A 14,169-nucleotide genomic window follows, 5' to 3' on the forward strand; every position below is an offset into this window, starting at 1 on the left:
GGAGATGGATTCTTGATCGAGTTGAGGATGTGACGGGATGTTCTGAGAAACGACTGATAATGGCATGAGGATGTGCATTCTCATGGTTTGAGCGGGACAGTTGGATTAGCTACCCAACTAGTTTAGACATGAGGGCTAGCGATGTACAGAGATGTGTTAGCATTGTGTCAGAGTATCATGGCAGCAGTTCACACATGATGAGGTTGACACGAGATGTTGCAGGAAGCATGTAGCTTGAGATGGAGGGACCAGCCTTCCACGATAGGGAGCAGCATGTGGCGATTGTGATGAGATGGTCAATGGTCATGGATTGAGATGATTTCCGATGTATGACATATCGATAGGGTGTATACCTTGGTATGGTGATCTTGGTGACAGATGGTTGCCGAGACGAGACATGATGGAGACGATGGGTCTACATGTGTTGCAGAGATGGTTGCAGTATGTGGAGGAGTTGACATCATGGATGAGACAGACATTGATGATGGTCTTGGTGGATGGCTACCAGGATGGTATGTTGTCGAGGACAACAACGACTTCAGGTGGAGGAGGATGTAAGGACCTGTGGTCCTTGCACGCGTTCCGGCTTGAAGGGTGAGCTCACGACTTCATGTGCGACGGGTTATAATGCGCACAAGGGAGGAGAGCGAGCTGTTATATATAAGCATGGGAGCTTGGTTGAACACCCACGGGCCGACCAGCAAGCGAAGGCAAACCGACTTGACTTGGGAGCATTTGGAGGATGTCCGACGAACGTTTAGTAGCATATGCGATGGAGTTTGAAGGCGTGGGCAGGTCGGCTAGGCAGCCACGACCTTGCCTTACCGCCCGTATAAACTAGCAAGGCGCAGAGCTCATTTGGACAACTTCGCTCATCATCCAACAAGAAGAAGTACGCAAGACTTGGTGCAACCGCAGTAAAGGAGAAAGGCGCAGATTAGTAATGCGCTCGTTCTTAGGCGAGGCCACACGGAAGTAGTACGTTGTCTTGGTTACTGGGTGAGGGCGTGGGTAGGCATGCATGGCAGGCAGCCGGGTGAGGGCATCCGTGTAGGCGTGCACGACAGGGCGACCGAGTAGGGCGTCCGCTGAACGGACAAACCGAAGTGCTGAATGGGCGACCCGGGTAGGGTGCGCCATGCACGAAGGTGAGTTGGTTGACACGGTGAGGGTGTGCGGACGGGCGGCTGGGTGAGGGTGCGCCGTGCACGAAGGAACGGTGGAGACGAACGTTGGAACCGAAGGTCGTAGAGTTAGGCAGGCAGTACTACGTGTTGTTTCACACGATTTTGGCGTTTGCCAAGGGTTGGCAAGTGGGACTGCGTGTGGGCAGGTATACATGTTGGCATTATGATTCTGGTATGGCTCTATGTTTCAGATGTTGTACTTGATGGCAACACCCTCAAGTGGCAATGCTCTGATCAGGATCTCAAAATGTTGAAAATTAAGAAGTATGCAGGAGAATAGTTCAGAAAATGCATACACGCAGGTACACCATGAAGGAACTGTGGCCACTCACGCAGGTCACCCGTTCAGAGGGTGCGTAACCCTAGTTTCACTTACTTCAAGGTAGAAGCGCGTTCACGTGGGGTTTCCTATGTTTGGCCCATGGTATTTAGCCCGCCGCTCTTGATTCTATGGTTTTGGCCCGTGGTATTGTTTTATATTATTATTATTATTGAGCCCCATGTTTTTGGGCCCCTGGTATTGGTTATCTATGGTATTGATCCATGATTTTAGGAGGAGCTTGCCTATATAAAGCAAAGGAGATCACTTGGCTAAGTATCTTTTGAAAATTGAATATCTTAAGATCTGAAATATTGGGTTATTGTTTTAAAAAGCTTGATCTATATGAAAGTGAAGTTGAAAGTGAATCTGTGAAGGGTGATCTCTTGAGCGCATGATCAGATCTGGGCATCTGACTATCTGTGGCACACTGGTGGACTGCCAATTCGGCCCTAATCAGAGGTACACAGGTGATTAACCGTGCAAGTACGTGGGTACGCAGAGCAGAAACAGGAGAGCTGCGTGGGTACGCAAAGCAGAAGAAGGAGAACTGTGTGGGTACGCAGAGCAGAAGAAGGAGAACTGCGTGGGTACGCAGCGCAACAGAGTTGCAGGTGCGTACGCACAGTAAAAGTACGCAGCGCGATAGTATTTGTGAGTGTGTGGCTACAGTAGCAGTACGCGGCGCGATAGTGTCTGTGGGTGCGTACCTACAGTAACAGTGCGCAGCGCGATTGAAGAACCAGTGCGTGGGTACGCGGTGAAGCAGAAGGCTCTCTGCGGGTATACGCAGGGGAGCAGAAGGTGGAGTGCGTAGCGACGCAGACCAGTGAAAGAAAAACTACGTATCTGTCTTAAGATCTTCTGTTGACTGAATTTTTCTGTTGATAAGGTGTTCTAGGTTTAGTTCTGTTATTGTTGATCTGGTTATTGCAGTTGACTGTGTAATTTACATGTACTTGATGATCATTTGATGTTTATGGATCCAGTTTGAAGATTTATGAAAAGTGGTCCTTGAAAGAAAGGAAGTAGGGGGTTGTAGCTCCCTTCCAGGAGAGACTGGAAAACGAGAGAGAGTTGTAGCTCTCTGCAGGTTGCAGCCTGCGTACTGGTAAAGGACTGCACCAGTACAAAATCATTGTAAAAGGAGTTTCTAATTTGAAAGAAGATACAGACATATTGTAGCAGGTGGTTTTCACCCACATTGGGTTTCCACCTTATATCTGGTGTTCTTTGGTGTGACTATCTATTTTTCTTGTTCATGCTCATTATTTTATAGTACTGATATGCAAAAATAATTCAAAGTATAAATAAGGAAGATTTGTTAAAAGAACTTGATAATACTGATTCACCCCCCCTCTCAGTATTATTTCCAACAATTGGTATCAGAGCCAGGTCCTTCAGAGAAGCTTGATCGCTTGAAGGAAGATCACTCATCATGAGCAACTACGAGAGGGAAGCATCAATCAGGCCACCGATTTTTGATGGGACAAACTTCAATTATTGGAAGGTAAGAGTTACTGCCTATCTTCAATCTCTTGGTACAGAAGTTTGGGATATCATAGATACAGGCTACACCTTTCCTTCAGCTACTCCTACAGATTCGGCCGAAAAGAAGAAATATGAAACAAATGCTAAAGCAGTCAATACTTTGCTAGGATGCTTATCTCAAACAAAATTCGTGAAGGTTATGCAATATAAATCCGCAAAAGAAATATGGGACAAGATTGTCTTGAGCTACAAAGGAGATGAACAGGTAAAGCGTGCTAAACTTCAAACCCTCAGGATTCAGTATGAGAATCTCAGAATGTATAATGATGAAAGTGTGGCTAACTATTTTCTTCGGGTAGATGAGATTGTTAATTGCATGAAAAATTTGGGTGAAGAAATAAAAGAGGCTATTGTGGTTGAAAAGGTTCTAAGATCATTGTCCCCCAAGTTTGAATCTAAAGTGTCTGCAATAGAAGAAAAGGAAAATCTACGAATTCTTACTATGTCTCAACTACACGGAATTCTAACTGCTTATGAAATGAGAAAGGGAGGTCCATCAGACAGAAGAGAAGCTGCTTTCAAGGCTTCAGGCAAAGGAGACTATTATGAAGCAAGTCACGTGCCAGAAGAAGAAGAAGAAGAATCAAATTTTGTCAGAAATCTTCAAAGGGGTTCTGGAAGGTTCAGAGGTAAGTTACCTTTTAAATGCTTTGCTTGTGGAAGAGTAGGTCACTATGCTCCGAAATGTCCTCATAAGGATAAAGGAAAGGAACCGGCTAGATGGAACAAGAAACAGATTGCAAATAAGAAAAGCTACTACACTCATGAAGATAGTGATGGTCTATCAAATAGTGATGAAGATGAACGAGGTAATGACTATAAACTTTTAATGGCATTTGAAGATGATGATTACATGGATGCTATAGATGTGGATAACTTTTGTGAAGAAATTTCTAGACTCAAGACATGTATAGAAGAAAAGAATAAGATCATTGATACTCTACAACTTCAAATTGATGAAAAAGAAAAATATCTTGAAAAGTTAGAAGGTGAAATTGTTGGTCTTAGAAAAGAGATTGAGAAAACAAAGGCTATTAATCTTAAGTTTGTTAAAGGATCTGAAACTCTGGATGAGATCATCAATGTACAACGTTCTCCTCTAAATAAGACAGGTCTGGGCTATAATGGAGAAACTTCTCAAGCATCCACCTCAAAGAGTTATCTTGATGCAGCAAGAAGGAATGAGCAAAAGCACAATGGAGATCACCAGGTAAAGCAGGGATCAATTACAAACAAAGACTATCAGGCAAATCAGGGGCAATCCGTCTTAAGGATGAACAAAAGCTACAACCAGCCACAGGTAAAATCCTCTCAATTTGCTTCAAGAATGAATGACAATAGAAATTACAATCGTTTGGCTGGAAGATTTGATAACCGCAGAAGTTTCTTCAATGGACAATGCTTTTCTTGCCATAACTTTGGTCACAAGGCAGCTCAATGTGTTGCATATAAAACGATCATGACTAGAGAAGCTCAAAAACAAAGAAGTATGACCGGGATTACAAAAAGGACCTATAACAACTTTTCGGTTCTTGAAAATGAAGTTGAATGTTCTATTTGCAATAATTTTGGTCATGAAGATTCTGAATGCAGGAGCAGGTTTCAGCAGACAAAGGAACAAGCATTAAGCACCAAAACATGGAGAATAAAGGAACCACAAACAGAAAGATGTGGGATAGCATTTTATGCAGAGGGACAGGAAAATCTATGGTACATTGACAGTGGATGTTCGAAGCATATGACAGGTGATAAAGAAAAACTTGAATCATATTCTGCTCTAGAAAAAGGAAAGAAAGTTTCTTTTGGAAATGATACTCCTGCAACTATAAAAGGTAAAGGCATTGCTCAGTTAAAAGAAAAGGTCAAAGCTGGAAATGTTTTGTATGTTGATGGATTGAAACATAATCTTCTAAGTGTCAGCCAGATGTGTGATCAAGGAACCGAGGTGATATTTAGAACAAATGGATGTCTTGTTCGTGATCTTGATACAGGTAAAACGGTGATCAAAGGTAAAAGAACTCCAAATAATCTATACATATTTGAAGAAGGACAACAACAATGTTATCTAAGCAAGGATGATGAACACTGGCTATGGCATCGGAGGTTGGGGCATCTAAGTTTTTCACAAATAAGGAAAGCATGCAAATATCAGGCAGTTCGCGATCTTCCAGATATCAAAATTCCAGACAACACCATATGCAAATCATGTCAGTTTGGAAAGCAAACCAGAACTAACTTTCCAGAGAAGGAAGGATCAGCTAGCATGCCTCTTGAGTTAGTACATACAGATACATGTGGACCATTCACGAAAAGGACACCTCGAGGAGAAGAATACTTGATATTATTCATTGACGATTTCTCCAGGTTTGTCTGGTTAGGACTTATGAAGCACAAAGATGAAGCATTCGAAAAATTCAAATCCTTCAAAGCCTTGGTTGAAAATGAATTAGGATACAAAATTAAGTGCCTCAGATCCTACAGAGGTGGGGAGTTTACCTCAAATGAATTTTTCGATTTCTGTGAAGAACATGGGATAAGAAGAGAATTCTCTACAGCTAGAACTCCTCAGCAAAATGGAGTTGTGGAAAGAATGAACAGAACAGTCCAACAAATGGCTCCTGCTATGCTTGATGAGTCGGGAACTCCCGCAACTTTCTGGGGTGAAGCTGCACATGCTGCGGTTGTTATTCTCAACAAAACAAATGTCCGGGTGAACAGCACTCAAACCCCTCATGAGCTCTGGTGTGGTGAGACTCCTTCGGTAAAGCACTTCAAAATCTTTGGGAGCAAATGTTATATTAAGAATATTGATGAGCAACTTGGCAAACTTGAACCTAGAGCAGATGAAGGCATTCTTCTTGGTTACTCTCCACATAGCAAAGCATACAAGTGCTACAATAAAAGACTTGGCAGAATTGTTGACAGCATTGATGTAGTGGTTGATGAGAAGGGATACATTCCTAGGCAAGTACATCATGAAGACATCGAAGAAGATGAAGGCTACCCTCAAAGACAGAATGATGAAGAAGAAGAACCTCAAGAAGAACCAGAGGAGCAGACAAGAATAGAAGAGAAGACTCCATCCAGATATGTTCAGAAGAATCATCCAGAATCTCAGATTGTGGGGCAGAAAGAAGCAGGTGTACAAACAAGAAGAACAATTGCAGAAGCTTCAAGCTATTTGGCATTACTCTCTTCCACTGAACCACAAAATGTGAAAGAGGCATGCAAAGATGAATGTTGGGTCAAAGCAATGGATGAAGAACTTGAGAAGATCGAAAAGAACAACACTTGGGAGTTGGTTCCTAGACCAAAAGATAAGAATGTTATAGGGACAAAATGGGTCTTCAAAAATAAATTGAATGAAAATGGAGAAGTAATTAGAAACAAGGCCAGACTTGTTTGTAAAGGGTATGCGCAGCAAGAAGGAATAGATTTTGAAGAAACCTTTGCTCCTGTTGCAAGACTTGAGGCCATCCGAATGTTCCTTGCTCTCTCAAGCTTTCAAAACTTCAAAGTATTTCAAATGGACGTGAAATCAGCCTTTCTGAATGGAGACTTAGAAGAAGAAGTATACATTGAGCAGCCAGATGGTTTCATTCTTGGGAATGATCCAAATCTTGTATGCAGATTGAAAAAGGCTCTCTATGGTCTCAAACAAGCTCCAAGGGCTTGGTACTATCGTTTGGACAAATATCTTCATCAACAAGGTTTTTCAAAAGGATCAGCAGATAGCAATCTTTATATAAAAGTTGAAAATGACAAATTGCTAATACTTGTTGTGTATGTAGATGACATTATCTTTGGCAGCAATGAAGAAGCTATGAGTCAAAGCTTTGCCTTGGTGATGCAGAAAGAATTCGAAATGTCCTTGCTGGGAGAACTGACATATTTTCTTGGTTTGCAAATCCAACAAAAAGAAGGAGGGATCTTTTTGTCTCAAACCAAGTATCTCAAACAGATTTTGAAGAAATATGGCATGGAAGATGCAAAACCAGTATGTACACCCATGGTCACAGGATGTAGCCTCAGTGCAAATGATGAATCTGCAACAGTGCATCAACCAACCTACAGATCTATGATTGGAAGTTTACTTTATTTGACAGGTACCCGACCGGACATCATGCATGCAGTTGGAATAGTTGGAAGATTTCAGGCAAATCCGAAGGAGACTCATCTTCAGGCAGTGAAGAGAATTTTCAAATATCTTCAAGGGAATCAAAATTATGGCTTATGGTATCCTAGAGATACAGATCTCACACTTCATGCGTATACAGATGCAGATTGGGCCGGAAGCGTGGATGACAGGAAAAGCACAAGTGGTGGTGCGTTCTTTATGGGTTTCAGACTAGTATCTTGGTTCAGCAAGAAACAAAGTTCGATTGCCTTGTCTACAGCCGAAGCGGAATATGTTGATGTTGCATCTTGCTACACTCAACTCCTTTGGATGATGCAGACTTTGCAGGATTTTCAAATCACTTGTACACCACCTATCCCCATCTTATGTGATAACACAAGTGCAATCAGCATCTCAAAGAATCCTGTCATGCATTCAAAAACCAAGCACATACCAATCAAATATCATTTTCTCCGGGAACAAGTACTTAAACAGAAGGTCAAGTTGGAGTATGTTCCTTCTAAGGAACAAGTTGCTGATATACTCACCAAACCATTGCCCAGGGAGACTTTTGAATACCTCAGGCAAAAGCTGGGGGTAGTTGATGCATCATCTTATTGTTGAAACTCTTCTGATTGATGGTTGTACGCATGGTTCATCTCGGGTATATGCGTACATATTCTGGGGTTGCGGATTGGTTGAAGATTGAATGGCACAGGTTCAGGGGGAGCATATAATGCATTTTTGGCATTATGGAGGATGTACAGAAGGAGATCATGGATGCTGGTCTGATTATAGCTGCAATATGTCTCTATCTCTTTCATGGTCATTTATGGTGTTTGGTGGATTATGGTTCTTCTTTGCAGATCTGGTTCATATTCAGGGGGAGCATGTTCTTAGGGGGAGCATAACCCTTTGCCCTTGATGTCAAAGGGGGAGAATGAAGCTAAAGATTTTGAGGTTGCCATCAAGTCCAAAGGGGGAGATTGTTGGCATTATGATTCTGGTATGGCTCTATGTTTCAGATGTTGTACTTGATGGCAACACCCTCAAGTGGCAATGCTCTGATCAGGATCTCAAAATGTTGAAAATTAAGAAGTACGCAGGAGAATAGTTCAGAAAATGCGTACACGCAGGTACACCGTGAAGGAACTGCGGCCACTCACGCAGGTCACCCGTTCAGAGGGTGCGTACCCCCAGTTTCACTTACTTCAAGGCAGAGAAGCGCGTTCACATGGGGTTTCCTATGTTTGGCCCGTGGTATTTAGCCCACCGCTCTTGATTCTATGGTTTTGGCCCGTGGTATTGTTTTATATTATTATTATTATTGAGCCCCATGTTTTTGGGCCCCTGGTATTGGTTATCTATGGTATTGATCCATGATTTTAGGAGGAGCTTGCCTATATAAAGCAAAGGAGATCACTTGGCTAAGTATCTTTTGAAAATTGAATATCTTAAGATCTGAAATATTGGGTTATTGTTTTAAAAGCTTGATCTATATGAAAGTGAAGTTGAAAGCGAATCTGTGAAGGGTGATCTCTTGAGCGCATGATCAGATCTGGGCATCTGACTATCTGTGGCACACTGGTGGACTGCCAATTCGGCCCTAATCAGAGGTACGCAGGTGATTAACCGTGCAAGTGCGTGGGTACGCAGAGCAGAAACAGGAGAGCTGCGTGGGTACGCAGAGCAGAAGAAGGAGAACTGCGTGGGTACGCAGAGCAGAAGAAGGAGAACTGCGTGGGTACGCAGCGCGACAGAGTTTCAGGTGCGTACGCACAGTAAAAGTACGCGGCGCGATAGTATTTGTGAGTGCGTGGCTACAGTAGCAGTACGCGGCGCGATAGTGTCTGTGGGTGCGTACCTACAGTAACAGTACGCAGCGCGATTGAAGAACCAGTGCGTGGGTACGCGGTGAAGCAGAAGGCTCTCTGCGGGTATATGCAGGGGAGCAGAAGGTGGAGTGCGTAGCGACGCAGGCCAGTGAAAGAAAAACTGCGTATCTGTCTTAAGATCTTCTGTTGACTGAATTTTTCTGTTGATAAGGTGTTCTGGGTTTAGTTCTGTTATTGTTGATCTGGTTACTGCAGTTGACTGTGTAATTTACATGTACTTGATGATCATTTGATGTTTATGGATCCACTTTGAAGATTTATGAAAAGTGGTCCTTGAAAGAAAGGAAGTAGGGGGTTGTAGCTCCCTTCCAGGAGAGACTTGAAAACGAGAGAGAGTTGTAGCTCTCTACAGGTTGCAGCCTGCGTACTGGTAAAGGGCTGCACCAGTACAAAATCATTGTAAAAGGAGTTTCTAATTTGAAAGAAGATAGAGACATATTGCAGCAGGTGGTTGTCACCCACATTGGGTTTCCACCTTATATCTGGTGTTCTTTGGTGTGACTATCTGTTTTTCTTGTTCATGCTCATTATTTTATGGTACTGATATGCAAAAATAATTCAAAGTATAAATAAGGAAGATTTGTTAAAAGAACTTGATAATACTGATTCACCCCCCCTCTCAGTATTATTTCCAACAATACACAGTTTGGGCGTTTGCGAACCAAACGGAGAGCGAACTGGTGAAGACGTGCAACAAGGTGAACGAAAGGTTGGTGAGTCGTGCAGCCACTGTGCGGAGGTGCCAACGAGTTGGGCAACCGAGTTTGCCGAAGTTGGAAATTTGGCTAAGTATAAATTTGGGGTTTCCCAAGGACTTAGCCTATACTTGTAAAAGTGGAAAGATTGTATAATATATTGATTCGGGCAGACTCATATTATAAGGAGTTGCCCCTCCCTTTATACTATGGTGCATTTCTCTTGTATAATGTTGTTTATGTGAATGTTATGAGCTTTCACTTGTATAAAGGATAAACGAAATAATACTTGGTAACAAAAAAATAAACTAAGTATGGAATGTTAGGCGTAGTCTACAATCGTAAGTATTGGTGAAAAGAAAACGATTTGTAGTGCCGCACCTCGCTATAAGCGGTTGAAAGACTATCGCAGGTGTAGGGGCATGACACTAATGGTTAAGCATTCGCTGCCACATACAATATGCACACAATCTTCTGCGATACATATACATAAAAAAAAAATACTCATTAGCATGACATCCCAGATATCACCCTTACATTGAGGTGTCACACGCTTCCTTAACCCATCAAGAGATTGCTCCAGTTTCTCAATTAAGGATATCAGTGTTAAGGATGTCTTTGGTCTTTCTTCCTACCAAGGTTTCAACAAAGCCTCATGCCTTGTGGGCAGTTCAACATATTTGTCTACATGCTTTGTATTCCCCAACCCCGTCTTTGGCCTTTCTTCCTGCGAAGGTTTCAACAAAGCCTCATGTTTTGTAGGCAGTTCAACATATTTGTCTACATGCTTTGTATTCCCCAACCCCAAGGAACGCGGGAACTCCAAAAAAACAGTCTTCAAAGCTCCCGGAACTTTCCCAAGCTCCCATTGTAGCTCCCACAAAAAAGGGAACGTTCCCATACAGTTCCAAAGTTTCCGGGAGTGCGGGAACCACTGGAACGGGTTTCCCACCTCTAGGGAGTGGTTCCTTGTAACAGAGGTTTTTTCCAATGCTGGCTTTCCCAAGGAGTTAGCTATTGTGAGTTGTAAGTTTATATAAAGATTTGCAAGATTACATTTGGATTTGCATCTGCCCAATTGTTATAGTTATTTGTAATCTAACACCGAATCTCTTTTATAATGAAATTCATTTTCTTCTATATACTTTTACAGGCGATTAGTCCACATGATTTATTCCTAACAAAATAGACTTGAAAATCCAACAAACCTGTCCATAGTGTACAAGCTGCCATGATTTATTCCTAACAAAATAGACTTGAAAATCCAACAACCCTGTCCATAGTGTACAAGCTGCCATTGCCAAAAGAACCGATTAGACAGACTGGAAAGGATGACTGACAGAACCATGGCCCCTGGTGTGGCTGCTGGACACTGGAGAGAAGAAGACAACAAGCTCACTGTAGAAAAGCGTTCTGCCAGGAACATGCAAACGCTGGAGACGTTTGCTAGCAGTTCGGCATCACGAAAACAGAATCTAGCCCTTGTGTTGTTGAGCAACGCTTTTCTTGGGGGTTTGAATGGCGCGGCTGTAACAGTCACTGAGGCTCGGGACATGAGAATTCCCTCTCGAGATTTTCAATTTACGGAAAAGCGTGGGGTCAAAGGGTCGCCCAAGGTTCAATCCGTGGACGAAGACGATAAAGTGAGCTTTTCGGCGAGTATTGACAACGGAAGAAATGGTCGGGTGAGAGAAGTTGTTCAAAATCAGAGGAGGTTGTGACAGAGTAAGATAGGTTTGTACCTAGATCGAGCGCAAGTTGTTTTGACCACATGGTAACAAGATTGCTGCGGCTGGTAACATATGTGCAATTGGGTGGCAGATTGTTTTCTTGAATATAATTTTCAATCAGTTGCAGAGCATTTTTTGAAGGATGTCAGAATTATCCAATGTTTTTCGGAAGATGGTGATTCAGAGGCCAAAGAGGGAATCTGAGATTTTGATCAATATATATTGCTTTTCGATCATTTAGGAAAATTTGAATTCTGGGCCACCGGGAGGTAGATTTCAGAAACTTTGGAAGTTGGAACTATACATATATAAAGAGAATGACACAACTTCGTGGAGTTTTGTATCACTAGGATTTCAAAATTCTTTTTTTTTAATCACGGTGAATTATTAAGTTAGTAAGTTATGGTGTAATTCAGGCATGCCTAAGATTAAACCCTGGGTTGCTATTATAAAATCAAAATCAAGAGTATATCCAATAAATAAAATCAAAACTACAGACTGCCACTATAAAACCAAGAGTATATCCAATAGCTTGTAAGCCAAATATACTAGGAATTTATGACTTGGCAAGAGCCTAAACTCAATGGCTGTTGGAGAGCATCATAATGGGCTAAAGATATCCCCATAGGTTTTGAAATGGAGTATGAGATCCCCTTGTTTGTGGGACAAGATTTACCACTTGCCAAGAGCCTAAACTCAATGGCTGTTGGAGAGCATCATAATGGGCTATAATGGGGTAAAGATATCCCCATAGGCTTTGAAACTGAGTATGAGACCACCTTGTTTGTGGGACAAGGGACCCACCTCTAGTAACGATTTGACTGCTAAGTCTACTAGGAATTTATGACTTGGCAAGAGCCTAAACTCAATGGCTCTTGGAGAGCATCATAATGGGCTAAAATGGGCTAAGGATATCCCCATAGGCTTTGAAACAGAGTATGAGACCCCTTATTTGTGGGACAAGGTTTATGACTTGGCAAGAGCCTAAACTCAATGGCTGCTGGAGAGCATCATAATGGCTATAATGGGCTAAAGGTATCCCCATACGCTTTGAATCTACTAGGAATTTATGACTTGGCAAGAGCCTAAACTCAATGGCTGTTGGAGAGCATCATAATGGGCTAAAGATATCCCCATAGGCTTTGAGTCTACTAGGAATTTATGACTTGGCAAGAGCCTAAACTCAATGGCTGCTGGAGAGAATCATAATGGGCTATAATGGGCTAAATATATCCCCATAGGCTTTGAAACTGAGTATGAGACCCCTTGTGTGTGGGACAAGGGACCCACTTCCAAATAACGATTTAACTGCTAAGTCTACTAAAGCATACATAGCCTACCCTATTTAGTTTTGAACCTATAACTTTCTAGAAAAAAGGGACATAGGCTTTGACACTAAGTATGAGACCCCCTTGTTTGTGGGACAAGGGACCCACTTCCAAATAAAAATCTACTAAAGCATACATAGTCTACCCTATTTAGTTTTGAACCTATAACTTTCTAGAAAAAAACACATACTCTTAATCTCTTAATCATTAGACCTACTCAAATTATATATGATTAAGACCTACTCAAATTATATATATATATATATATTATGATTAAGACCTACTCAAATTATATATATATATATATGATATATATATGAAAAAAACAAAGGCCAATATATTTATTTGTATCTCTTCTGGTGTTGATGTATCTGTTAATTTTATCAGATGCTAGCTGAAGTGAGTTTGCTCTTAACAACAAAACAATTGTAACCCTGGTCATTACTCTGCAACTGTACTACTGGTTACGATAGTTTACTGACCACTGTAATTGTGGGAACTCGGGGCATCACATAAAAGCATTGACCTTGATCTAAGAGTATCAATATAAATTCAAATTAAAGAACGTAATTTAAATTAAAGAAAGGCCATTGGGTTTTGCAGATCAATTCCCATCGAAGTTCCCAGTGGAAGTAAACTGACCTAGTACAGAGCAATGTTCAGAAGAAAATGGATGGCAAAACACGCAAACGCGGCGTAGATCGCCAGATAGAACGTAATTTAAATTAAAGAAAGGCCATTGGGTTTTGCAGATCAATTCCCATCGAAGTTCCCAGTGGAAATAAACTGACCTGGTACAGAGCAATGTTCAGAAGAAAATGGATGGAAAAACACGCAAACGCGGCGTAGATCGCCAGATAGAAGTCTTTCGTCTCTGGTGAACCTTCCCATCTCCAAATCGCCTCCATTGAACACCAGCAAAAGACGCTCTGTCTCACTGAATTACCAGGAAAAGAAAATGCATTTTCAATTTGAATCCCCTCGAAACCGTTAAAATGGCATAGCTGATGGACTGCATTTGCTGAGAAGGCCTGAGCCTGGACTTAATTATAATGCCGTCTCTACGAGCAGTAATTTGAACCTTTGAAAATGGGTATCCTTCAGAAACGGAAAACTTTGTTATTCTTCCTTTCAAATTGATGAGTCATCTTTCAAAAGGGCAAACTTTCGGTATTTTTCATTCAAATTCTGGGCGGGAGATAATTTTGTGAAATTTGGTACTTTTTAATTCCAATTCTGGTCGGAGGAGAATATTTTGCATTTTACTCTGGTCGGAAGAGAATTTTGTGCACTTTACTGTAAAGATTTGTTTTTTAAAATTAAAAAGGATATCGAAGTAGAGGAATT

At 41.7% G+C, this 14,169-nt stretch overlaps 1 pseudogene across 1 annotated transcript in view; it reads right to left on the reverse strand.

The window, feature by feature from the left end:
- The window catches only part of LOC149223484 (ceramide synthase LOH2-like), a 70,572-nt pseudogene extending 56,688 nt beyond the window's left edge, over positions 1–13,884 (reverse strand). The window contains exon 1 of the transcript XR_016249682.1: positions 13,614–13,884. The product of XR_016249682.1 is annotated as a ceramide synthase LOH2-like (transcript). The remainder of the gene's footprint in view (positions 1–13,613) is intronic.
- Positions 13,885–14,169: the final 285 nt, after the last annotated feature.

Source organism: Pinus tabuliformis, chromosome Q, assembly GCF_031772625.1.
Source record: "Pinus tabuliformis cultivar Carrire ecotype Pingquan chromosome Q, CPIR1, whole genome shotgun sequence".
Classification (NCBI taxonomy): Eukaryota; Viridiplantae; Streptophyta; class Pinopsida; order Pinales; family Pinaceae; genus Pinus; species Pinus tabuliformis.